Raw genomic sequence first — 25,646 nt, 5'->3', positions numbered from 1 at the left:
GCAGACAAAAGGTCTTCCACTATCATCCAGATAAACTGCTAGAGACATCACAAGATTTAGAGGGATGGAGCATTTTAATGTCTTTTAAGATATGTATAAGAAAGCAGTTAAGATTACATCTCTTCTAGCTTTCGTCCTCCACAGTGTATTGTTTACTTTCTCCTTTGGTCATATAACGAATTATGGTATAGTTAGTTATTTACATATTCACCCTTTCCCTCGATGAGTTATATACTCTATAAAAGAGAGATCGTGTCTATTTTTTTCACTTCCTCACAATCAGTGCATTTCCCTCATATAATGAGTGTTCAGTTGTTGTTTAATTGAAATTTTTGAATGAAGCTAATGGTTAGAATTTTAGGCACAATGGCAGCCTAAAGCAAAAGGAAGCATTTTTTGCCATTATTTCATACAGATGGCTGCCAAACGTGACTTACAGGAAGGGCAAACATTAGTTAAGTAAAGCAGTTTCTCCAGGAAAGCGAAAGTCAAGTTCTAGCTGCTTTGGTGATGTTTGCTCACCAAAGCAGCTAAAATGTTTGCATGATGTTTGCAGCTATGATGTTTGCATAGCAATATCCTTAAAAGTCAGTCTTATACTTGGGTTTTGTAGGAGAAAAAAATTGCTTGTTAAAATGAGTAGGAAAGGATGAATACTCACCCAAGCAGTAGGAAATCCATTGAGTAAACTGTTGTATTCTTCTGGCCACAGGTTTTGCTCTTCATCACTTGGCTTCCCCTGGACAATCAGTGATGCTATGAGAAAAGAATAACATGGGTGTTTTGGTTTGCAATTTGGGTTGTTGGCTGTTGTGAAGAGCTGTCAGGCCAAATCTCCAACGTTGGAGATCTCACTTGACATACTAGTGTATTGAGATATGTTTGTAAGAAACTTGATTTCCAGAGATGACCCTTGCATCCAGAATGGCTGATATGCTAATTTGTATCTTGAATTTTCACTACAATAACTACATGACTATTTCACAACCAAGGAAAGGAAAGGAAAGGAAAGGAAAGGAAAGGAAAGGAAAGAAAAGGAAAGGAAAGGAAAGGAGGGAGCAAAATGCTTCATAAAGTGCATGGATGTGCCCAAGTCATGGTTTCAGCACAGAGCCCTTAGTGCTGGGAGCCCTTCTTGGCAGATGGGAACTCTTTTCAAGACGCCCTCTTCCACTGTCCATCCTTCTTCAGGGAATGAAAGCATGACCATCAGGAGTGCCCAGGCATCCCTGTTTCAAACAGAACAATTTAAGAAGAGGTTGAGCTCCCCTCCCTTCTCTAAAGCTGACCATCTTGTCCTTTCATTCCACAGTGATTCATGGGTGCCTTCTCACTGGTGCTGCCTTACACCCAGAACATGCGCTCTTCACCTGCTCGTTCTGAAGACTCTGTCAAGCCCTCACTTCCCTCCAGAGCACCTGGCCTACTCCCCACAGGTTAGGGACCAGAGCCTCTAAGACATGCTTTGTAGCATCCCAGACTTCCCCAGCAAGGAGTATTGCAATACTTGGTAATCTCACCAGCAAGAGCATACATACCAGAAGGGCAGGGATCATGCCTGACAGTCAGGGCCTGGCCCATTATAGGTACATGATAAAGATTGGTGGCATGAATGAGTGCAAAGAGAATGGTACTAGATGTGACACCATGAAAATATAGAGATGGTTTCTTGCTCTAGCTCAGGGTCAGGCAGCTGGGATGAGAAATAGCAAGCAAATACATACCAATTACTCTATGCCAAGCACTGTTTTAGGTGCATCACGTGGACTAACTCATTTAATTCCCTATGAGGTACACACTACTATGATCTGCATTTTGCAGATAAGGGAACAGAGGGCCAGAGTATCTTGCTTAAGCTTCTACAGCTAGTAGGTGGCAGACACAGGATAAAAGCCCAGGCAGTTGACTCCTGGGTCCAAGTCCTTAACCACTGTGTTGTGCTATCTCTCAAGTCCCCAAATGAGGACAATACAGAGTATGAGTCACACTCGCCATGGGCCTAAAGTAAGGTACATGGAGCTTAGGGAGATGGGAGGGAGAAAGTCAAGCCAGCTGAGGAAAGTTCTGATGTCAGAACTTAGCAGCCCCTCTTCCCAGTCCACTCCCCGCACCAACTCCTTTAGATTCTGCAAACCACCAAGTTTGGAACGAAGTTCAAAGTTTCAGAATCAGTTGACACCCGATCAACCTCAGTGCCCAAAATTTAAATGGGAACTTGAGGTTCTATTTCTAATATATATTTCAGTGTTTGGCTATAAATTGCTTTGTGAGTGGAACTTGTAAAAATCCTTTACCTCCCAGATGAGAGAAAATAAGCTTGTTAAATATGGCGTACTCTGACATAAAATATGTTTTAAAAGAAAGGCCTCTTGTCCTGACCCCTATACTTATGGGCTTAAAAATTGAAAAGGTTTAAGATGAGGGATTTTTTAATGTTTGGTGTTTTTTTTTTACTTTCCTGGCTTTGAAAATAAAGTGGTAATTCATGTCCGTAATGGGTAATTCCACACTATGCCTTTTAGAGAATAAGGAAGAAAAAGCCCTTCGTATTCAGTGTTCATATGTTCTGCAGGGCCAGAGCTTGTGACCTTGTGACCTGCAGCTGCTAATGGGAAACACCAAGCCCTTCTCGCACAGCATTTTGAAAGGACAATGAAAACATTCTTCGGCTCCCATAGGTTTTGGGTCGTCGTGTCTCCATTGTCATTTGTTTCTAGGTATTGTTTGATTTCCTCTTTGATTTCTTCATTGACCACTTCGTTATGAAGTAGTGTATTGTTTAGCTTCCATGTGTTTGTATTTTTTACAGGTCTTTTCCTGTAATTGATATCTAGTCTCATAGTGTTGTGGTCAGAAAAGATACTTGATACGATTTCAATTTTCTTAAATTCACCAAGGCTAGATGTGTGACCCAAGATATGACCTATCCTGCAGAATGTTCCATGAGCACTTGAGAAAAATGTGTATTCTGTTGTTTTTGGACGGAATGTCTTATAAATATCAATTAAGTCCATCGTGTTTATACGGTATGCTAACACATATATATGGAATCTAACAAAAAAAAAATGTCGTGAAGAGCCTAGGGGTAGGATGGGAATAAAACACAGACCTACTAGAGCATGGACTTGAGGATATGGGGAGGGGGAAGGGTAAGCTGTGACGAAGTGAGAGAGTGGCATGGACATATATACACTATCAAACGTAGGGTGGATAGCTAGTGGGAAGCAGCCGCATGGCACAGGGAGATCAGCTCGGTGCTTTGTGACCACCTAGAGGGGTGGGATAGGGAGGGTGGGAGGGAGGGAGATGCAAGAGGGAAGAGATATGGGAACATATGTATATGTATAACTGATTCACTTTGTTATAAAGCAGAAACTAACACACCATTGTAAGGCAATTATACTCCAATAAAGATGTTAAAAAAAGCACAACAAAACAAAACGTTCCTGGGCACCTGGTTTGCTAACCCCATCCTACTAACAGCTCTTTCTAGTTTTGAAGAGGCCCAGATTTATTATTGTAATAAATAGCATCTTCATATTTCTTGGGAGCAGAAGTGACTAAGGGAAATTGAGGAAAGGGGATTCTATGGGGTGGGAAATAAGAAAGAGGTGAATTCCATTATGGGAATCACTGTGTTTAGAGTCTCTGAAAACAATCATTTAAGGTACTTTTACAAAGGAGAAAAATTTTAATTGAGGTTTTTAGACTTCAAACATTTGCTTTTCCTTCCTCATTAGTTTAAACTTCAAAAAAGACAAGAAGGGTAGTACTTATTTTCACCTCCAGAGAAAAAGGTGATATCCTCATAAAGCCAAAAACACTTACTTGATAGAATTATGACAGTGTGTTTTTGTTTGTTTGTTTGTTTGTTTTGCGCTACGCGGGCCTCTCACTGTTGTGGCCTCTCCCGTTGCGGAGCACAGGCTCCGGACGCACAGGCTCAGCGGCCATGGCTCACGGGCCCAGCCGCTCCGCTGCACGTGGGATCCTCCCGGACCGGGGCACGAACCCGTGTCCCCTGCATCGGCAGGCGGACTCTCAACCAGTGCGCCACCAGGGAAGCCCTATGACGGCGTTTTGATACAAAGAAAGTCAAGATATGAAGAGGTCCAAACAGATGGCCCTGGGATTTCACTTTAAACATTCTCCTTCCCTGTCTTTTCAGGGCCAGTTTCTCTCTCTGTGAATACTCCTCTTTTCCCCAAACCCATGCCAAGAAAATCTCTCCTTTAAACTTCCACTGTAGGCCGTCGGGGAGAGACCATCATAATGCATGATTCTTTTTAAAGAATCTGTTAAGCATCCTTCCATTATCCACTGAGTTGATTACCCACTTCCTGGCCATCAGTTCATGCCTCTCAAAGTTACCTTTCTCTCAATGCCATCATCATCACCATCATCAACATGACTACCATCTTCCGAGTGCCATGCTGGCAGGCATCTTTCCCTAGACATTGCTTCATTCATTTCTCACTTCAGTCTTGTAAGGCAGGTAATTCTATCCCCATTGGAGCTGAGCCTCAGACAAGTTAGGGACTTGCTTGAGCTCACACAGCTAACAAGGAGCAGAGTCAGGATTCAAACCCAAGACCACGGCTTCTGGCATCCTAAGGGCATTCAGATGACCCTCAGCGGTATACAACTCCTCAGAGTATGACGGGGTAGAGGGAAAGGTTGGCAATTTAGAACACTGGTAAGGCCAAAGTGCAACCTGGTCTCCTTTCCATGGTGGAAGAGGAAGACAAGGAAATTGGAGAATCACACATATTTCAAACTCAAAAGTGCCTTAGCAACTGTCCATTGTACAGATGAGTCATCTGAGGATCCTGGTAAAATGCAGATCTGATTCAAGAGGTCCAGGGTAGACCTGAGATTCTGCATTTTATCCAGGACCTGGGTGATGCAGGCTTTGAATCAGCTGCTGATCTGTGGACCACACTTTGAGTAAAAAAAAAAACCTCCTGCCCAGTAAGTACATGACTCCTCTGCACAGACTCCCAAAGAGTGAAGAAACTTCAGGGGAAAGAGGCTGATGACCCAGAAGTTCTTGGAAACACAGGGCCTCAGCTTCTAAAATTGAATGTATTCCTACGTCAGCAGTTCAATAAATTCAAAATTCTATACTATGAAGGAGAGTTACCTATCTTCATCCCAGTGTATGTTCAGGCAGTATCAGAACAGGACTAGAAATAGCCCCCAAAATGCATTTGGTAATGGAAGAACGGACTGATCCTTAACTTGTGTTGTGACATATGAAGTTTTAATTATTTACCAGTCCTTAATGCCTGATTCATAATTAATACCAGAATGTACTTCTCTCCCTAGCTGCTCCTTGATTGCTGTCACAGCTATGGATTAGCATATCAAGATCAAATCCATCTTTTCTTGGGAAACCCATGAATATGTATCCAGCTCGTTGAGAATGCAAGTTTAGAATGCAATTTGCCAAATCATTAAGGAACTACTAGGAGAGGAAATTGATAATGGTCACCTTCTTAATTTGAATTAATTTCATTAAATTTAAATTAAAAATTAATATAGCTGGAAAGTGTAAATGGGTCCTTCCCACACTGACAAAATAGCAAAATTGTCAGCAACTTTTAAAACGTCCCTTGTGAAATGATGAGAAGTAATTCCTGTTTTGTCCATAATCCCATAATTTGTTAAAACATACAGATGGTTCCCTAAATGTTACTTTGTAGAAATCCGGAGTAGCGATAACTTTCATGAAAACTCCTCTCCCCAGGGTGGGAATTAGCAGCCCTAGTGACCCAGGTAATACAAACACTGCCTTTGTCCCTGAATCCTGGCCTATAGACAAACTGCTTTCATCATCAGAACTAACTGAACAGAGGAGCAGATGTATTAAAAGTATAGATAGCTGTGGCATTCTTACTACGGTCGCCTCTCCAGGAGACTTTTGTCAATAACAGGTAGGGGATTCAAGAAAACAAACCACATTAATTCGAAGTACGAAGGAGAATTTGCATTCTGAATGCTTGGGTGTGTCATGCCCACATTTTTACTGCTACTGTTCGAAGTCAGATAGTAGACTTTTGAATGTTCTAAGATTTCATCTCAGCAATACACAAATTTAACTGAGCATTTACAGACAGGGCCCCAAGCCAAAAAAAAAAAGGCCAGTCCCTCCGCCTCCACCTGCTCACGTCTACTCTGGCCATGCGACGAGCCCCACTTCCCCACATCTCTGTGCCTTTGTCCATACAGGTGCCTCTGGCGAGATCACCTTCCTTCCAGCTGTCATCCTCCTTCCTCTTCTTTTCCCCACAATTCTCCTCTCTCAAGACCCAATTCAAATGTCTCCTGCCCTTGTGGAACCTCCACCACCCAGCCCCCCACCACCAACCCTAACAGCCCAGTTGCTTGCTCTGTGCCCTCCCCCATTCCGTGTGCCTATTCAGTATCATCGTCACCTCCACAAGGTGCCGAGCTCCTTAGGCGAAAGCACAGTTCCTGGCATCCAGAAATTTATGAATGTACGTTAAATTGAACAAATGAAAGAATGATTGAACGACCAGATTGTTAGATTCATTATTTTAGTCGTTCTCTTGGACCAAATGAGATCCACTCTACTCCTGCAATCCACTGCTCAGTGATCGGTGGTTACGACTAGACTGGGAGCCCCAGAAGCACACACTGCAGTGGCCTGATGTGTCCCATGCCTTGAACATCAGAAATGTTCAATGGATATTTTCACATGGATGGATGGATAGATAAGTAAGCATCAGCCTCCAAACTGGTCAGAAAAACATACCACTGAGAGAAGCCCTGCAGTGATTCTCCTTGGGGCCATCACCCATCGGGGTCTCCATCGGTGGATCACACTTTGTCACTCCAGAGCTGAGGCCTGGGGACCTTCCTCTTCTCATGTCTTAAGTGTCCCAAGACTGAAGGCAGCCTGTGACCGCCCCGTGGAGAATCACCTCTCCTTTGGTTTCACTTCAGATCATTTCGTTTCAAACAAAGCTTTCTGGGGCCAAACTGCTACCCAGTGGTACCAAACCCAGTGGGTTCTCAGCAAATCATAAAGGTGGCATTAAAAATCACCAGGACTGGCAAGCATCGGACGGGAGAACCATGTTCTAGCATCTTGTTTTGTTTTCTTACTGCTGATGCACACAGAGCTTATCAAGCTGCCACTGTTGCTGGCCACCAGGTTACCCCCACTCGGCGGCTTGCTGTTCAGTGAGTTGATGACTCAGAGAGGTGTGGCCCCCTCGGATCTTCGCTCTGACACATCCCTGACAACAGGACGCTCTGGGATTGAGCTTTCTGTTCCCACCATTTGCGACTTGGGTTCAATCTTAAGAGCAGATTTCCTTTTCCCATCCATCAGTCAATGCTGTGAGGCTTCCCGTGTCACCACCAGCCAGCCTTGACAAGTTGCTTGGCCAAGCTTGCCTCTGGGATCCCAGCTGCACAGCATCTGGAAGACTCATCTCGAGGCAGCTTTTGTGTCTGGGGTACGGGATGGCAGAACCCCCAGAACACTCCACTGCCTTGCCCTGAGCTTCTGGGTCTGTGACAGCCCAGGACAGAGCACTTGTACCACCAGTGTCCATGAGTGACAATGAGGGCATCCATGTGTGTCACTACCTAGGACACTAGAATCAGGGCATCCCTCATGGGACTTCCTTAAAAGACCATGACACTGACCAGAGACTCAATCCAATTGAAAGGTCTGCCCTGTGAAACCTTCCATGGCCAGCTCACCATCACCAACCTTAACCGCAGTTGGTTACTCCCTGTTCCGTGGCTGCCTGGTATTCAATTCAGCTTCTCATTGTAGTCACACTATTTGTTCAGGGGCCTCGGAGGGAGGAGAAGACTGACCTCTGAAAAGTCTGATCCTGAGAAACACTCAACAGTTCCCCACCATCAGGAAGCACAACAGGTGGACCCTACATGCTTGTGTAAAGCTTCACATTTGTGACCTTACCCCTGCGTGGGGGTCCGCCTTTCCCAAGTTATCGTCTTTTTATCTCGACCTGATCTATATAAAAATAATAGTGGAGAGAATAAAGGAGGTGTGGGCCAGGGTATGAGTCTCTTGTCCTTAAAATAACCCTACAGGGAGGGTCCAGACCCAGAAATCCAATGGGATAGTCTTATATGTGAGACCACACACTGTGACTTTTTTAGCCCCTGTTCCCTCCTGCAGAAAGAAGAATGAAGTTCGGCTCATCTCCTCAGTGTGTCAATCAACAAACCTTTCTTGAAGTTGATTTTGGACCAGCGTTGTGTGGGGCACAGGAGAGAAGCAGGGTGGAGAGAAGAAACACAAGGTATGGTCTATATTCACATTAAATTCTGAGATAGATCGTATGTACAGTGGGAGACCAGGGGAGGGAATAAACTCATAGACAGAAAAATCTTCATGAACAAGATGGGACTTAAGGCTTCTTGAAGAATGAATAAAATGTAGGTGCTGATAGGAGAGGGATGTTCTGAGTGCTTTGAAGCCCCATGAACAGAGGTGGGTGAGTCCAATGTGGGTAAAGAACAGATTCATAGGCTTTGTCTTCGTTCTCACTGTCCCTTGATGCATTTTTCCTAGGCAAGGAGGGAAATTAAGGTCTCTTCTACCTTGTTCAATTTCCACTGGAAAATGGTCAAAACAGAGGTCCCAGAAAACTGCAGAGTCATCCTGGGGGACGGAGTGGTGAAGCAGAAGGAAGCCAAGCAGCTTTGGCTGGATAAGCCCCACCCACCAGGGAGCTGACGCACTTGTGGGGAAGCATCTTCGTTCTGCTCCAAATGGGTGGGAGCAGCCCCAGGTGTGCTTGGAGGGAGACACTCAGCAGCTTCATGTTTTCTTGTCCAATTCAGCCAGTTGGCAAGATGCCAACACATTTGCTGGCCGTCAGGGAGGCTATTGATAGGCACATCTTTTTATTTTCTTTTCTGGTTGCTTTGAGGAGATGGATGAAGGCTTTAGTTGAAGCAAGCGCCTCAGTCTTACTGGGATACTTGCAGTCACACGAATACAACAGGGGTCTCCAGAGCTGTAAAGGATTCTGAACTTTCTGGCAGCACGTTAGACAAGAATTTTTTTTTTTTTTTTAATGCAAGCAAGACTCTTTCCTCCAGTAAAATTGAGCACCCCAGAATGAATTCTCTCACACAAACCATTTCTCCTGGTTGAACATTATCAGCCTTGGGACCTTGGCGGAAACCGAGAAGCCTCACTGTCAATTCACAAAATACAATTATCCGGTGTCTGGTTTTCTGATAGCAATTCTTTTGTGGGTGAAAAATGCAACTGTTGAGTCCACTGTTGAGAAATGATGCCAGAAAACAGAGGAGGCAGCAGCAGGCAGCTCATCAACCTCCAAATCCATTTTCCCAGCGCCTGGGGAGTGAATTTGCACTTTTGGGTGCAAATGGGAAGATTAAACACTTAGATCATCATCATCACTAGCACACACACAAAAAGAAAGAAACGTGCATCCTGTCTCTAGCTTTAAAGCACAATTTCCTAAAACATTCTCAAGTTGCCACACAGGGTGGGATCCTGCCCAAGTCTGGAGTCCTGGAAAGATCCCTTGCTCCTCTCTCATCCAAATAATATCAAAATCCATTAATTATCTCATTTCCTTGGTTTATGGCTATGTAATTTCCACCAACAAGGCTGGGAATATTGGACCCTATTCTGTTGTGAGCAGAAAAGAAGAAATACTCTCCCCAGGAGACAAGTGTTCACGGGTGTGAAGTAAATTACCTCTTCTGCAGTGCAAAATGCTTGGGATCCTACCATTTGGGCCCTGGAAAACACCCCCTCGGGAGCAATCTGCTCAACCAGATCTGATAAATTCCATCTATTTTTAAACCATCCTCTCTGGCGTGTCTGGGTGTGAGCCCAGTGAAGAGAACTAGCCAAGGCAAGTCAATCAAGTTAACTTTCCCCTCTGTGTTGTTGTCTTCTTTCTAAGCAATCTATTTCCCCAACACGCACACGCGCACGCGCACACGCACACGCACACACCTTTTGTGCTTGCTCCCCGGTCTCTACCCCTTTCTTCCTCAATCTCGCCCTCCCCTCCTCTTACAATCCCCCTAAGACTCAACCCTAACCTCCCCTTTCCTCTCCACTCCTCCTGTGATCACTGCTCCCCCCTCAAGCTCTCTTTCCTCTCACTCCCCTCCCCTGAAAATGAGTCATGGCAAACAGAAAGCTCTGGCTTTCCATGCAAATAAATAGGAAGAAAAATTCATCAGGGAAAAAAAAAAACAACAACAACAGGATCTCTTCTTAAGGCATGGGTTAAAGCTTCCAAAGGCTTAATGAAAATTTGGCACATATATGGCATATGAAGCTTGCATCTCTGCATTGTAAATCTGACATCAACTCACAGCTATAATGATTTTGTCTCTTTGCTTTACTAAAAGGAGCCAAAATGTTTGCAATCATTATTGGCATGACTGTCTCACAAGAGAAAGGGAGACTCTAATTATGAGTAGACAAATCACAAGCAAGGCTCATTTCATTGCAGTCCTGGGAAAACAATGCATTGGGGAAAATTAATGAGGATGAGAGATGGGTAAAAGAAATGCCTTTAATTTGCTCAGTGCCCTCACCCTGGATTACAGACTTCCCGGCCATGTTAATGTCCCCAAATTCTCCCTGTCCATGTGTCCCCTTGTCCTACCATGAGGGCTTCCCTACTCACTCTGTAGAGAGGCACCTAAGGAATGTTCCGAGCAAACTGAGGAACACTGAAAATACTCTCAGGAAAAGTTCATGGTTTATAGGAATCTGGAAGGAATCTCTTTGTCAAGAGTGGCCATACCTTCATTTCTTGGTTTTGTAAATTTCACTTTCCACGTGTCAGGTTTTCTCAAAATAGGCTTATACGGGTTGCCTCTAAAGCCACGTCAACCTGGGCTAGTCAGCAGCCTCCCAAAGTAGACAAAAGGATCCTTGCTGTTCAGGATCTTAGGCAGGATGAAGGAACAGGAACCATAGCCTGGGGCGGTAGGGAGCGGGAAGGTGCAAGCCAGACATCTTACCGCGGCCGATGGCCATAGAAGATCACCAAGCGTTTGCTTTTCAGGGAAGAAGTGCCTGGTTTTGTCCCTATATCCCGGTTTTCATGCTACCGGAGCTGTCTTTGAGTAAAAGGAACAACTGAGGAGGTGGTACCCAACCACAGACAGCCCCTCCTCCCCACCGCGCATGCGGCTGATCGTAAAGGACCCCGTGGGGACCCCAGAACAGCCAGAAGCCCATGGCTCAGCCTTCTGTAAATCCAGATCTACTTTCTAGTCTCTCTGAAGCCCCATCCTAATACCACCTGGATCCGTTCCCATTCCCCCCAGTGGAGAGCTGGGAATTAGGAGGGATTTGTGAGAAGAAAGATACAGACAGACATAAACAAAGGGCACTATTCTGGCCTCAACCAGAAGAAGGATCTAAGAAAAGAAGGAAAGGACAATAGGAAGAAGACATTCAGTTCGACAGCCTGCCTCATTTAAACCCTAAACACTTGCTAGTCAATGGATGGCTAAAGCACAGATAGACAGTACTGCCTCTGGAGGCCGAGGAGGGCCCAGCATTCTGGCAATCTGTACACCGCATTATAAATCTGGAACTTTCTGGGTAGATCATGAAGATTAATATACAACTGTTACTTATTAATTTGTGGATTAACCAAACTACCCACCTACACTCTTCTGAGACACTTCAGTATCCTTTTTTGAAAACCCAAATGACCAGTGATAACGTCTGCTACCATTGGTTTGCTTTGGGTGCAGGTGGAAAGAGAAATTGCTCAAGGTCAACTGTGATCTCACGTCTCCCCACCACCCCCGCCGGTTCCTTCAGCCTAGACTCACTCTAGCTAAAAGATGCCTTTAGACTAATGATGGGGTTCTTCCATCTGTGTTCCATTTGCCCATTGCCATGGATAATTAGCCATGGCTGTTTATTTACATAACTTCTGTTTGCCTAGGGACTCATAAGCTTATTTATTCCAATAAGCAGACACTGTACACCTGTGTAAATGGGAAGAGAAAATGCATGACATTTTTACTGAAACTGACAAGATTTTTTTAAAATAAACTCACATGTGACAGTAGTAGATCATCATCAATATTGGACATGGTGTTTCAGAACTGTCTGCTATTTGAAAAATAATAAAAAAAAAACCTTATTAATTTGAAACTCCAAGGACTAGGAAAACTTCACCAGCTTACCCACTTTCAAGTAGTTAATATCTTTGTTCAAGGAACAGTGGGGCATCAGGCAGTGGAGGGAAAGCAGTTGCTTCCAATCAAGCATGATTTAGAATAACCAATATTGATTTAATGAGGTTTTACTCTATATCAGCATTTCAGCCAGCACTATTATAGCCAACAACCTTCCAAGGTCAAGCCCAGAGGTTCACCCCTTACCTGAGGTGGAAAATAATAAAATCCATTTTCCCCTGGGGGGAAAAAGTACCTATAAATCACATTTTCCACACCTCACGTGGCACCTCAGATGGCCCCACTACACAGCATGTCTATCTGTCACTCCTTCAGCTGCCTCAAGGAGACCCCATCGCACGCTGGGGAGGGAGGCAGCAGGAGGAAAATGACAACTTGGGCATCAGACTGATAGTAGAGCATGGGCTGTATTGCAGTGAGGCTGGGACTTCAGGGAAAGATTCTCTTGGCATCTCGGGGTTGCTTTTCTTTCCCCCTAAGTAAAATGAGCATGAACCATAATAGTCAGTCGGGCTAAAAATGGGAGCAGCCTCAGAAGACAAAAGTTACTGGCTAGATAACATCACCTCACTGCTCTTTATTTTCATAAATCAGGTCTGTCAGCTGCTGTCCCACCATGCTGAACTACTGTGTGTCCCCTTATATTACAATTAATGCAAATATGTAGCCTATTAATCCAAATTGGTGGTCTTGTCACATAGATTATAAGTCACCCATAGAACTCAGGGTCATTTTACTGGAATTCACACTTCTTTATAGAACTATGAGATATGTAAGGGACTCTGTGCCCTAAGAAAAGAAGGGAGAGATTTGGGGTTATTGCCAAGTCCCCTCCACAGTGGATTCAGACCCTGCCTGAGCCATACAGAGAACAAGAGCCTTGAACCAGGGGAGAGTAGATGGCACAGAGTTGATGCTTCATGATCCTGTAGGACTGCACATGTTGTTGGCCTGTTTCAACTCTGGAAAGCTGTTCCTTGACAGTTGTACAACACCTAATGGCCACTAGAGGACACAACAGTGACGGTCTGGGAGCTGCCCTCTATCGGTGGTGCTGAGACGGGAAGGGAGCTGTCCAGGGAACCGCAGGAGGATGGGCTCAAGGAGAGGCAGGGCAGCTAGGGTTGTGCAGAGCTGTGGTGCCTGGTCCTGTCATCCTGGGTGAGGGTGGAGAAAGGTCAGCAAACCGCCACCAGTGAACTATTACACCTATTGGTTCCAGCCAGCTCAAAAGCCTGTCCTAAGATTGTGGTGACAGGGTTGCTATTATGGCCTCCAGAAAATGATTTCCTCACTTTTCCTGGTATACTGATGCTGATTTCATCAACATGTACAACTATGTGTGCATTCTTTTGAACTGTCTTAGATCATCTAGTTTTATATCGCAGCCTCCATAGATGATGGGCGGCTTTATGGAGAACAGGCATTTGGGGGCCATACACCCTAGAATATCTCCAACACACTACCAAACAACTGCTATTTCTTGGCCCTAATGCACCCTTGACCTTCTCCCCACTAAACGGTTCTCGCCCACTCATTTCATTCTCAGCCATCACCGTGCCACCCATGAAGCACCTACTATGTGCTAGAGCTGGATTACAGTGGATTTACTAGGATTTCCTGAGCTCAAGGAAATTACCACCCCAACCCTCCTTCTATATTCCCTTTCACTCAGTATGTGGGGAGAAGATAACGGGAAATAAAATTTGGGAAAATATTTGGGGGCCAGATAGAGAAAACCATTAAATATTACACCAAGGATTTTATATTTCATCCTTTTGGCAATGGGAAGCAATGACGAAGTTTAAGCAGGTGATTTAGATCCAGTTTTGAGTTTTCAAAATTCTGGGGGATTAAAAAAATGGTCAACTTAGTAAGGCAATTAAAACATTGAAATGGCATTTTAACCTATTGAATTGTCAAAAATGTTTTACAAAACAACAATCAGTTTGGACAAGGATTCCTGAAAATTAACAATAGTATCCCTTACTGACAGCAGTTAAAATTGGCACAATCCATTTTTTCCTTTTTTTTTTTTTTTTTTTTTTGACAGCACCACATGGCATGCAGGGTCTTAGTTCCCTGACCAGGGATGGAACTCATGCCCCCTGCACTGGGAGCATGAAGTCTCAACCACTGGACCGCCAGGGAAGTCCCTAAACTTGGCACAATCCTTGAGGCTAATTTGGTGTGTGTGTGTGCATGTGTGTGTGTGTGTATGTGTGTGTGTGTGTGTGTGTGTGTGTGTATATATATATATGAGATACACAAAATGTTGTATCCCCTTTGACCTGAAAATGCTACTAATTCAAGTGAGAAATGATAGAAGCCATATCTAAAGTAGGGACTGGGAGGTGGTAAAGAAGAGAAAACCAAGAAAGGTTTATTCCAGAAAGATAAGCCATAAAACTGGGTAACCAATTGTATTGGGAATTATAAATAAGTAGGAATGTGATTCCATGGGCTCCAGCCTGGCAATTAGATCTGTGTAGACACTTTCAAATTACAACAATTAGAATAGTCTTTCTGGATAAATTACAAGAAGGCACCTTAAAGTTAACTGTTGAACATCTGGGAGCACAGAGTGTATAAGGGGAAATATCTGCGGGACACCCAGATGTAAAGCCTCACTGGATCTGAAGAATGCAGGAGAGGGTTTAGAAAGTGTTTGTGATATTTAAGAAGATTGTTGAGTGGTGAAAATGGAAATCATACTGCAAAGGACTAAAGAATGAGTGGCAAGTAAGGAAGCTGAAACAGAGTGTAGACCATAGAGTTGAGAGTTGAGGGACTAGCTTAAAGGAGAATAGAATCATGGGAATAATTAGCTTGAGTCCAAGAGTTTTTCAGTGGAAATAGCTTGAGAAGATTTTAAAGCTGAGCGAGAGCACCCAGTGGAGGGAGAGAAAGAGAGGGGAAGCCGTTTTAAAGCAGTTGCCAGCTTTAGCAAATAAAACTACAGGATACTCATTTAAACCTGAATTTCAGATAAACAGTGAATCATTTTTTTAGCTTTGAGTATCCCTCATGCAATATTTAGGACATACTCGTACTAAAAAAAATGTGTTCGCTAGTTATCTGAAATTCCAATCTAACTGGGGGGTCTCGTATTTTATCAGGCACTCTAGGTTAGAAGGAGGACCGGGAGCCTAGGAAGAAGGGCAAGCTGGGAAGTGAGGTGGGACATGTCTGTTTGACATGGGAGAGGAGAGAGGGACCAGTGAAGAGAAAGGTATTTCAGAGGAGGACATGAAGCAACTTTAGGGAGCTCAGAAAACACGCCCTCTTTTCTCAAAGATGGGAGTCTGGGCAGAAAGTGAGCAAGTCAGAGGACAGGACGGGAACCTGATGTAAAAGTCAGTATCGTCAACTGTGGAGACTAGAAGGGAGAAGACCACCAAGAAGTGCTGAGGGCACACGGGCTCTGGAGATGGTCTGTCTGTGCTGCAGAGAGTGGAATAAAATGATGCTCAAGGAGGAGCCAGGGCCAGATCATGCAGGACCTCAAAGGTCACATCACCGAGTTTACATTTCATTTTCATCAGGTCATGGGAAGCCAAGTCAGTGAGAGGTTTTGTGCATTTTTAAGCACTTTCTGGCTACCTGGGGGGAAAGAATTAAAGGTGAGCAAGAGTGGGTGCTAAGGATATCTGTGCTGAGATTGTGGTAATGCATCAGGAAAGAGATGGGTGAAGAAGCCTAGAGAGACAGAGGGAGAGAGAGGGACAGAGAGAGCTAAAGACAGAATAACCAAGACTTGTTGGACTTCCCTGGTGGCACAGTGATTAAGAATCTGCCTGCCAATGAAGGGGACACGGGTTCAAGCCCTGGTCTGGGAAGATCCCACATGCCACGGAGCAACTAAGCCCGCCCACCACAACTACTGAGCCTGTGCTCTAGAGCACTTGAGCCACAACTGCTGAGCCCGTGTGCCACAACTACTGAAGCCCACGCGCCTAGAGCCCGGCTCCACAAGAGAAGCCACTGCAATGAGAAGCCTGCACACCACAACAAAGAGTAGCCCCCGCTCAACACAACTAGAGAAAGCCCGAACGCAGCAACCAAGACCCAATGCAGCCAAAAAAAAAAAAAAAAGAATAATAAAGACTTGGCAATCGAATGGATTTGGGGAATTGATTAGGAAAATAGAGGTATTCAAGAAAATTCCCTAATTGCTGACATGAACAAATGAGTAAAGAAAGAACACTGAGATAACGAATTCAAATGGAGAAACAGGCTTTATTAGCAAAAAATATATACCACACCCAGTCTTCCTCCCTCACATCCCTAGACTATGAGGGGAGGTAGAGATGGCATGGACTGTGCTTTCTGTCTATTCTCTGAGACTCTCAATCCTGAGCATTTCACTTTCACATCTGAACTCTCTAACAATTCTATAGGATATTATTATCCCTGTGTGGCAGGAGAATATTTGGAATTATTTGGAATTATTCATTGATTTTCTGTTTTTCCCCTGGTAGTTCACTTTTTTCACCTCTTTGCTGCTCCCAATTCAAGCAGCTAGACCAGTCAATAGCCATCGCATTAGAGGGCAGCTAATACAAGGTAAGAGGCAGAAGAAAAGAAAAGAAAGAATATTCTGGCATTCCATTCTAAAAATTCCATGTTCTTATAAGACTCAAAAGGACCTTGGGCATAGGTTAAATGTTTGAATGGAGTGCAGTTTTAAGAGCAGAGCTTTCCCTGGATACTAGAAAGGCTTCTTTCTGGCTGGGGAGAGGGAAGAGAGTGAGAGGAATGACAGTGGATTTTGCTGGGCCCCAGAGAGGGCATCCTGCACCTACTGACCAGCAGAAACCCCTGGGAGATGGTAAAGCCCCAAGAGAGAAATGTGTGAGTCAAGACAAAAGTACCTTAGCAGCACGACAGAGATTTTTATGCCCTAGCGTTGCCTGGGAGCAGCAAAATCATTGCAAGAGTCTCATGCATAACACGAAAGTGAGATAGAAACAGAGGACTTCATAGGTCTACATGGAGAGGTGCAAGGGTCACTCAGGGCAGCCTGTGGTTGATGAATGATCAAGACCTAGGTGGGGCAAAGAACACTATGTTAGATTTTTGTGGACAGGTGATAGCCAGGGCAAGAGGGCCTCTCCCCAAAGCTCGGAGCCAACAAGAAAAAAGGAAAAGTGAGGAAGATCCCTAATTTGGCTGTGATTAAGTTACTGTCCTCTCAACAGAATGGGGTCTTATAATAGTTGACCCCATTTTATGTAAAAGTTGTATAGTTACAAGGACTGTATAATAGGATATAGTCTTATAATAGTTATAATAGAAAGTTGTCATCAGAAAAATGTGAAATTTATCTTCTTTGTACAACCGAGTTATGAACAGAGGTTTATATCTACTGCTTAGATTTTGTAAATGCAAAAACTCAGGCTGGGGAGTTTCTGAGTCTCTCCTCAAAGCTGAGTAAGGGGCTTCCCTGGTGGCACAGTGGTTGAGAGTCCGCCTGCCGATGCAGGGGTCACGGGTTCGAGCCCCGGTCTGGGAAGATCCCACATGCCGCCAAGCAGCTGGGCCCGTGAGCCACAACTACTGAGCCTGCACGTCTGGAGCCTGTGCTCCGCAACAAGAGAAGCCACGACAGTGAGAGGCCCGTGCACCGCGATGAAGAGTGGCCCCCGCTCACCACAACTGGAGAAAGCCCTCGCACAGCAACAAAGACCCAACACAACCAAAAATAAATAAGTAAATTTATTTTTTTTTTAAAAAGCTGAATAAGGAGAGGAACAGAGTCATACCCAGGTCTCTCTGGCTCCAAAGCCTACCTGCTTCCCACCACTGTGATGTGTCATCCCGGGAGAGCAGCTTTCACCCTCTGTCACCTTTTTTGGAAGTATAGGTCTTCCTCAACTTACAATGGGGTTACGTCCTGACAGACCCAAAATATACGAAGTCGAAGTACATTTAATACAGGAAACCTAATGACCATCATAGCTTAGCCCAGCCCACCTTAAACATGCTTCAGAACACTTACGTTAGCCTACAGTTGGGCAATATCATCTAACAAAAAGCCTTTTATAATAAAGTGTTGACTATCTCATGTAGCTTATTGAATCCTGTACTGAAAGTGAAAAACAGAATGGTTGTGTGGGTCCAGATGGCTGCAGCAGTTGTTTACCCTTGCGATCGTGGGGCTGACTGGGACCGGCTGCCACTGCCAGCGTCACAAGAGAGTATGTACACACACCACTAGCCCAGGAAAAGATCAAGATTCAAAATTCGAAGCATGGTTTCTACTGAATGCGGGTCGCTTTTCACACCATCGAAAAGTTGAAAAATCCGACGTCACACCATCGTCAGTTTGCGGACCGTCTGTCCTGACTCCAGATCAGCCGCGTGAAATGACGGGAGCTGTCAATGCCAACCAGATCCCAAGAGCTAAGAAGCCTCCCAAATTAGAAACTTTATCTGAACCGTCAGTTACTTGGATGTGGTGGCTGTCAGAATCACTAGACCAATGAATGCAGTAAAACAACAATTTGCCTTCTTAAAGCCCAAATAATGCCACGCGGAGTCAAACTGAGATTTTTTTATGCTGCCATTAAAGCAAAGTATCAGCAGCTCCTCAGGGAAAGGGGAAACAGAGAGTTCAAAGGACACATTAGCAAGTTTCTCAAGTAAATACCAAGCAGTAATACAATTTTGTTTTAACACCCTCTTACTTAGTCATTTAATTTTTCTGGAAAAAGGAAAGCAACCCTGGGGGAGTGTGGAACCGAATGCCTGTCTACGCAGACGGAGCAAATGTTTTCTCGGAGAGGCTACGGAGCAATAGATCGGATTATGTCCATTTCTGAACAGGAAAATTGATCAATGAAGGGGAAAGGAGGTTTGCAGAGCAAGCACTGAAGAGAAAAACAAAAGCAAAAAAAGCTGCAGGCAATGCTCGTGCTGGGAGCTAATGAAAGTTCCACAGAAGAAGTGAGATTCCAAACTGGAAGCCATGAGGGCTGTGTTCACTTCAGTCTAGCCAGAGTGAGGGAACACACTGGGGAAAGAAGGAACAAGAACAATTTTTCAGGAGTTTATGGAACTGATGAATGAGTTCCTGGGATGGGGCTGGTGGGGCAGAAGCTGAGCTCTGCTGTCCATATAGGGAGTTTCTTCCCAAAACGATCAGTCCTCAGAGGGCAAGAGATAATAGGTGTTTTATCTGACCGTTGTGGGCATAGCATAGTACAACACAGAGCTAGATGCTTCAGAAATCACTAGGACCCAGTAGGTATTCAGTACACACGTGCTGGTTGGACAACTAATGAACACTTCCTTGGGCACATAGGGAAAGAGGCACATGTGGTCACAGTGGACCACAAGACATTCTGTGCTATAGAAAAAAGGGTGATTCTTTGATCAAACTATAGACAGCCAGGGTGTATCACCTGAATGCTTCAAGGCTTCTTTTTTTTCATCATTGCTGTTCATCAGCACCTATTGCATAGTTAGCACCCAATCTGAACTATTTTGTGAATGAATGGCCACAGAGACCTACAATCATAAGACTGGGAGCCATGTCTGAAGGTCAGTTACTCTAAACCCTCATCCACAAATAAACTAGGTAATGGCATTGACCTGCAGATAAGCAGTTAGGGTAATAAATCCTAGGAGAGAAAGATGATTGAGATACTTAGATTGGTGAGGGATCTATAGGTCTGTCTCTCATGGGAACTCACTGGGAATAAGATAAAGTGTGTCTGTGTCAGTTTGAGTGTACTCCTGCCTAGGTAGGGAAGAGAGGGGAGCAAAGCATATAACAACCTGTGACCTGTGACTTTAAGACTCTGCTGGGTGTGCCTTTCACAGGACATCACATGCTGGCATTAGCCTAAGTTTCTCTCCCAGTTCTCCCAGTAGCCTTGTAATAAAAAATCAATAAGACTAAGAGATCATCTAAACCCATTCCATCCCTGGCCTCCAATTGTCAGTTTGTTATTATCTCTCTTTCTTCATTGGTGGTTCACACTCAGGGAAACGTCGACTTTCCATATCTGAATTTGTCCTGTATCAGAATGGTAAGCCTGGGTTAACTTTTGAGATCCTCACCCCCTATGTCCTCTCCCCTCTCCTCACAATGGGCAGAGCTGGCTCCTGCCTTGGAACGCTTGTTCTTTTTGTCCTGGAAAGTTAATACGTACTAAGCCCCAGAGAGTGGAAGGCACCCCTAGAGTCAGGACAATACTACCTTCCCTGGGTCCCACGGAGGGATGGATCTGAATGTGCCGCCCGCCCCCTGCCCCCCTCCCGCGGGCTGACTTGGGCTCAACAGCTAGCAGTACCATATGGCAAAGGTTGAGGTCAGACGGATAAAAACGTTTCATTATGCTGAAGAATGATTAACAAACACGTGAATGTCAATTCTAACACATTGTAAAACTGTGGCAAACCAGGCTGAAAAGAGACTTTAGTTATGGCAGGAAATCTGTTTCGCGGCTCCACCCCAGCCCTTCCACTTCATTACAGCTATTGTGGGGAGAAAATAGGGGTTTTGTGTCCTCTCCTGGCAATCTGCACCCTGCTCTTCTGCCAGATTTCTAATGACTTTTCAATGATGATTTAACAGGGTCCAGCCTGCAAGTCGGAGTGCAGCTCCGCTCCGCTCTTTTTCTCTCTTCGCATCCCTCCACCGAGCTATGCACACATGCTGGCCCCCATCGGCAGGACCAGCATCAGCAACTGTTGTCTGAGCCTCACTTCATGGCTCACTCTCCACGTCACAGTGCTCTCGAGGTCACTGGATCAATCTAGCAGCAAGAGAAACCCCTCCAGTGTGCAATGGTTTACGCTAGGATTGGATCCGTGGCAATTTGTAAACATCGTTGAGTGAAACCAACCCCACCACTAAAAATGAAACTGCCCGTAACCCCAGGCAAGGATTTGAGTTGAAAACGAACTTTCCCTCTCAAGCCAGCAGCTGTCACTCAAAGCACAACCACACACACACACACACACACACACACACACACACACACACACACACACACACACACACGATGCAGTTGACCCTGATGAATTGTCCTGGTCTCAGCCCTCTCCTTTGAGGCCCAGAGTGGGAAACCTTAGAAGTCTAACAGGGTCCTAGGGGAGATGCGGGCTTGGGTAGACAAGCCCAAGGCTGATGCGCTGGGAGCACATGCGTACAATCATTCCACTGAGAAAAGAACTCACACTCTGATGGGGAACAGTGTGCTAATAAATGGATTTGATGACTTCAAGATCAATGTCTTCCTGGAGCAGACACCACCACCACCCTCCCTCGATCCCCCATGAGTCACCACTGGGCCAGGATGGTGCAGCAGCAAGGTCACCTCTAGCCTATAAGAGACTTCTATAAATTAGAGAGCGCACAACTGCCCAAGTCCCGCCTGGGTAATTTCACGCCATACTGGGGTGCACGGCTTGGCAAACAGCACAAATTAGACTGCATCCCCACGCGCCCCCCAAGCCTGCACCCACCACAGGGCTCCGTGACCACACAGACACTCCTCCCTTCTCGGCCACTTTCTTCTCTTTTCTTTTTTTTTCTTTTTTTAACATCTTTATTGGAGTACAATTGCTATAAAATGGTTTATTAGTTTCTGCTGTATAACAAAGTGAGTCAGCTAGAAATAAATATATATCCCCATATTCCTTCCTCTTGTATCTCCCTCCCACCCTCCCTAGCCCACCCCTCTAGGTGGTCACAAAGCACCAAGCTGATCTCCCTGTGCTATGCGGCTGGTTCCGACTAGGTATGGATTTTACATTTGGTAGTGTATATATCTCCATGCCACTCTATCACTTTGTCCCAGCTTACCCTTCCCCCTCCCCATATCCTCAAGGCCATTCTCTAGTAGGTCTGTGTCTTTATTCCTGTCTTGCCCCTAGGTTCTTCATGACCTTTTTTTTTTTCAGATGCCATATATGGGTTAGCATACGGTATTTGTTTTTCTCTTTCTGACTTACTTCACTCTGTATGACAGACTCTAGGTCCATCCACCTGACTACAAATAATTCAATTTCGTTTCTTTTTAGGGCTGAGTAATATTCCATTGTATATATGTGCCACATCTTCTTTATCCATTCATCTGTTGATGGACACTTAGGTTGCTTCCATGTCCTGGCTATCGTAAATAGAGCCGCAATGAATATTTTGGTACATGACTCTTTTTGAATTATGGTTTTCTCAGGGTATATGCCCAGTAGTGAGATTGCTGGGTCGTATGGTAGTTCTATTTGTAGTTTTTTAAGGAACCTCCATACTGCTCTCCATAGTGGCTGTATCAATTTACATTCCCACCAACGGTGCAAGAGGGTTCCCTTTTCTCCAGCCATTTATTGTTTGTAGATTTTTTGATGATGGCCATTCTGACCAGTGTGAGGTGATACCTCATTGTAGTTTTGCTTTGCATTTCTCTAATGATTAATGATGTTGAGCATTCTTTCATGTGTTTGTTGGCAATCTGTATATCTTCTTTGGAGAAATGTCTATTTAGGTCTTCTGCCCATTTTTGGATTGGGTTTTTTGTTTTTTTCATATTGAGCTGCCTGAGCTGCTTGTATATTTTGGAGATTTATCCTTTGTCAGTTGCTTCCTTTGCAAATATTTTCTCCCATTCTATCTTTTCATCTTGTTTATGGTTTCCTTTGCTGTGCAAAAGCTTTTAAGTTTCATTAGGTCCCACATGTTTATTTTTGTTTTTATTTCCATTTCTCTAGGAGGTGGGTCAAAAAGGATCTTGCTGTGATTTATGTCGTAGAGTGTTCTGCCTATGTTTTCCTCTAAGAGTTTGATAGTGTCTGGCCTTACATTTAAGTCTTTAATCCATTTTTAGTTTATTTTTGTGTATGGTGTTAGAGAGTGTTCTAATTTCATTCTTTTACATGTAGCTGTCCAGTTTTCCCAGCACCACCTATTGAAGAGGCTCTTTTCTCCATTGTAAATTCTTGCCTTCTTTATCAAAAATAAGGTGACCATAGGTGCGAGAGTTTATCTCTAGGCTTTCTATCCTGTTGCATTGATCTATATTTCTGTTTTTGTGCCATTACCACACTGTCTTGATTACTGTAGCTTTGTAGTATAGTCTGAAGTCAGGGAACATGATTCCTCCAGCTCCGTTTTTCTTTCTCAAGATTTCTTTGGCTATTAGGGGTCTTTTGTGTTTCCATACAAATTGTGAAGTCTTTTGTTCTAGTTCTGTGAGAAATGCCAGTGGTAGTTTGATAGGGATGGCATTGAATCTGTAGATTGCTTTGTGTAGTATAGTCATTTTCACAATGTTGATTCTTCCGATCCAAGAACATAGTATGTCTCTCCATCTATTTGTATCATCTTTAATTTCTTTCATCAGTGTGTTATAATTTTCTGCATACAGCTCTTTTGTCTCCTTAAGTAGGTTTATTCCTAGATATTTTATTCTTTTTGTTGCAATGGTAAATGGAGTGTTTTCTTAATTTCACGTTCAGATTTTTCATCATTAGTATATAGGAATGCAAGAGATTTCTGTGCATTAATTTTGTATCCTGCTACTTTACCAAATTCATTGATTAGATCTAGTAGTTTTCTGGTAGCATCTTTAGGATTCTCTATGTATAGTATCATGTCATCTGCAAACAGTGACAGCTTTACCTCTTTTCTGATTTGGATTCCTTTTATTTCTTTTTCTTCTCTGATTGCTGTGGTTAAAACTTCCAAAACTATGTTGAATAGCAGTGGTGAGAGCAGGCAACCTTGTCTTGTTCCTGATCTTGGTGGAAATGGTTTCCGTTTTTCACCATTGAGGACGATGTTGGCTGTGGATTTGTCATATACGGCCTTTATTATGTTGAGGATAGTTCCCTCTATGCCTACTTTCTGGAGGGTTTGTATCATAAATGGGTGTTGGATTTTGTCAAAAGTTTTCTCTGTATCTATTGAGATGATCATATGTTTTCTCACCTTCAATTTGTTAATATGGTGTATCACATTGATTGATGTGCATATATTGAAGAATCCTTGCATACCTGGGATAAACCCCACTTGATCATGGTGTATGATCCTTTTAATGTGCTGTTGGATCCTGTTTGCTAGTATTTTGTTGAGGATTGTTGCATCAATGTTCATCAGTGATATTGGTCTGTAATTTTCTTTCTTTGTGACATCTCTGTCTTGTTTCGGTATCAGGGTGATGGTGGCCTCATAGAATGATTTTGAGAGTGTTCCTCCCTCTGCTATATTTTGGAAGAGTTTGAGAAGGATAGGTGTTAGCTCTTCTCTAAATGTTTGATAGAATTTGCCTGTGAAGCCATCCGGTCCTGGGCTTTTGTTTGTTGGAAGATTTTTAATTACAGTTTCAATTTCAGTGCTTGTGATTGGTCTGTTCATATTTCTTCCTGGTTCAGTCTCGGAAGGTGTGCATTTCTAAGAATTTGTCCATTTCTTCCAGGTTGTCCATTTTATTGGCATAGAGTTGCCTGTAGTAATCTCTCATGATCCTTTGTACTTCTGCAGTGTCAGTTGTTACTTCTCCTTTTTCATTTCTAATTCTGTTGATTTGAGTCTTCTCCCTTTTTTTCTTGATGAGTCTGGCTAGTGGTTTATCAATTTTGTTTATCTTCTCAAAGAACCAGCTTTTAGTTTTATTGATCTTTGATATCATTTACTTAATTTCTTTTTGATTTATTTCTGCTCTGATCTTTATGATTTCTTTCCTTCTGCTAACTTTGGGGTTTTTTTGTTCTTCTTTCTCTAATTGCTTTAGGTGTAAGGTTTAGGTTGTTTATTTGAGATGTTTCTTGTTTCTTAAGTTTGGATTGTATTGCTATAAACTTCCCTCTTAGAACTGCTTTTACTGCATCCCATAGGTCTTGGGTTGTCGTGTTTGCATTGTCATTTGTTTCTAGGTATTTTTTTTTAATTTCCTCTTTGATATCTTCAGTAATCTCTTGGTTATTTTGTAGTGTATTGATTAGCCTCCATGTGTTTGTATTTTTCACAGATTTTTTTCCTGTAATTGATATCTAGTCTCATAGCATTGTGGTCAGAAAAGTTACTTGATACGATCTCAATTTTCTTAAATTTATCAAGGCTTGATTTGTGACCCAAGATATTGTCTGTCCTGGAGAATGTTCCATGAGCACTTGAGACACTTTCTTCTCTTTTCAATTAGCCCTTCTGCCTCATGCCTGATTGCCTGTTTCCCAACCCCATCTGACTGTGCCACCCAGAGGAGCCCTGGATTCTACCTGCTCTTGGTTTTATGAGGCTTAAATGGATACCACAGTACATTGGTGTGCACTCCATACTTTTCTCTTCATTGGCCCATCACGCTAACCTGGAGTCACTGAGTCCTGATAGGAAGCCCACAATTGATCTGTATCGCATTCTATAAAATGTCTGAAAAGGGGAATTCAACCCTTGGTTTTTCCATCCAAAA

Source organism: Kogia breviceps, chromosome 16 (assembly GCF_026419965.1).
Source record: "Kogia breviceps isolate mKogBre1 chromosome 16, mKogBre1 haplotype 1, whole genome shotgun sequence".
NCBI classification, from domain to species: domain Eukaryota; kingdom Metazoa; phylum Chordata; class Mammalia; order Artiodactyla; family Physeteridae; genus Kogia; species Kogia breviceps.
Note: the sequence above shows the minus strand (reverse complement) of the source record.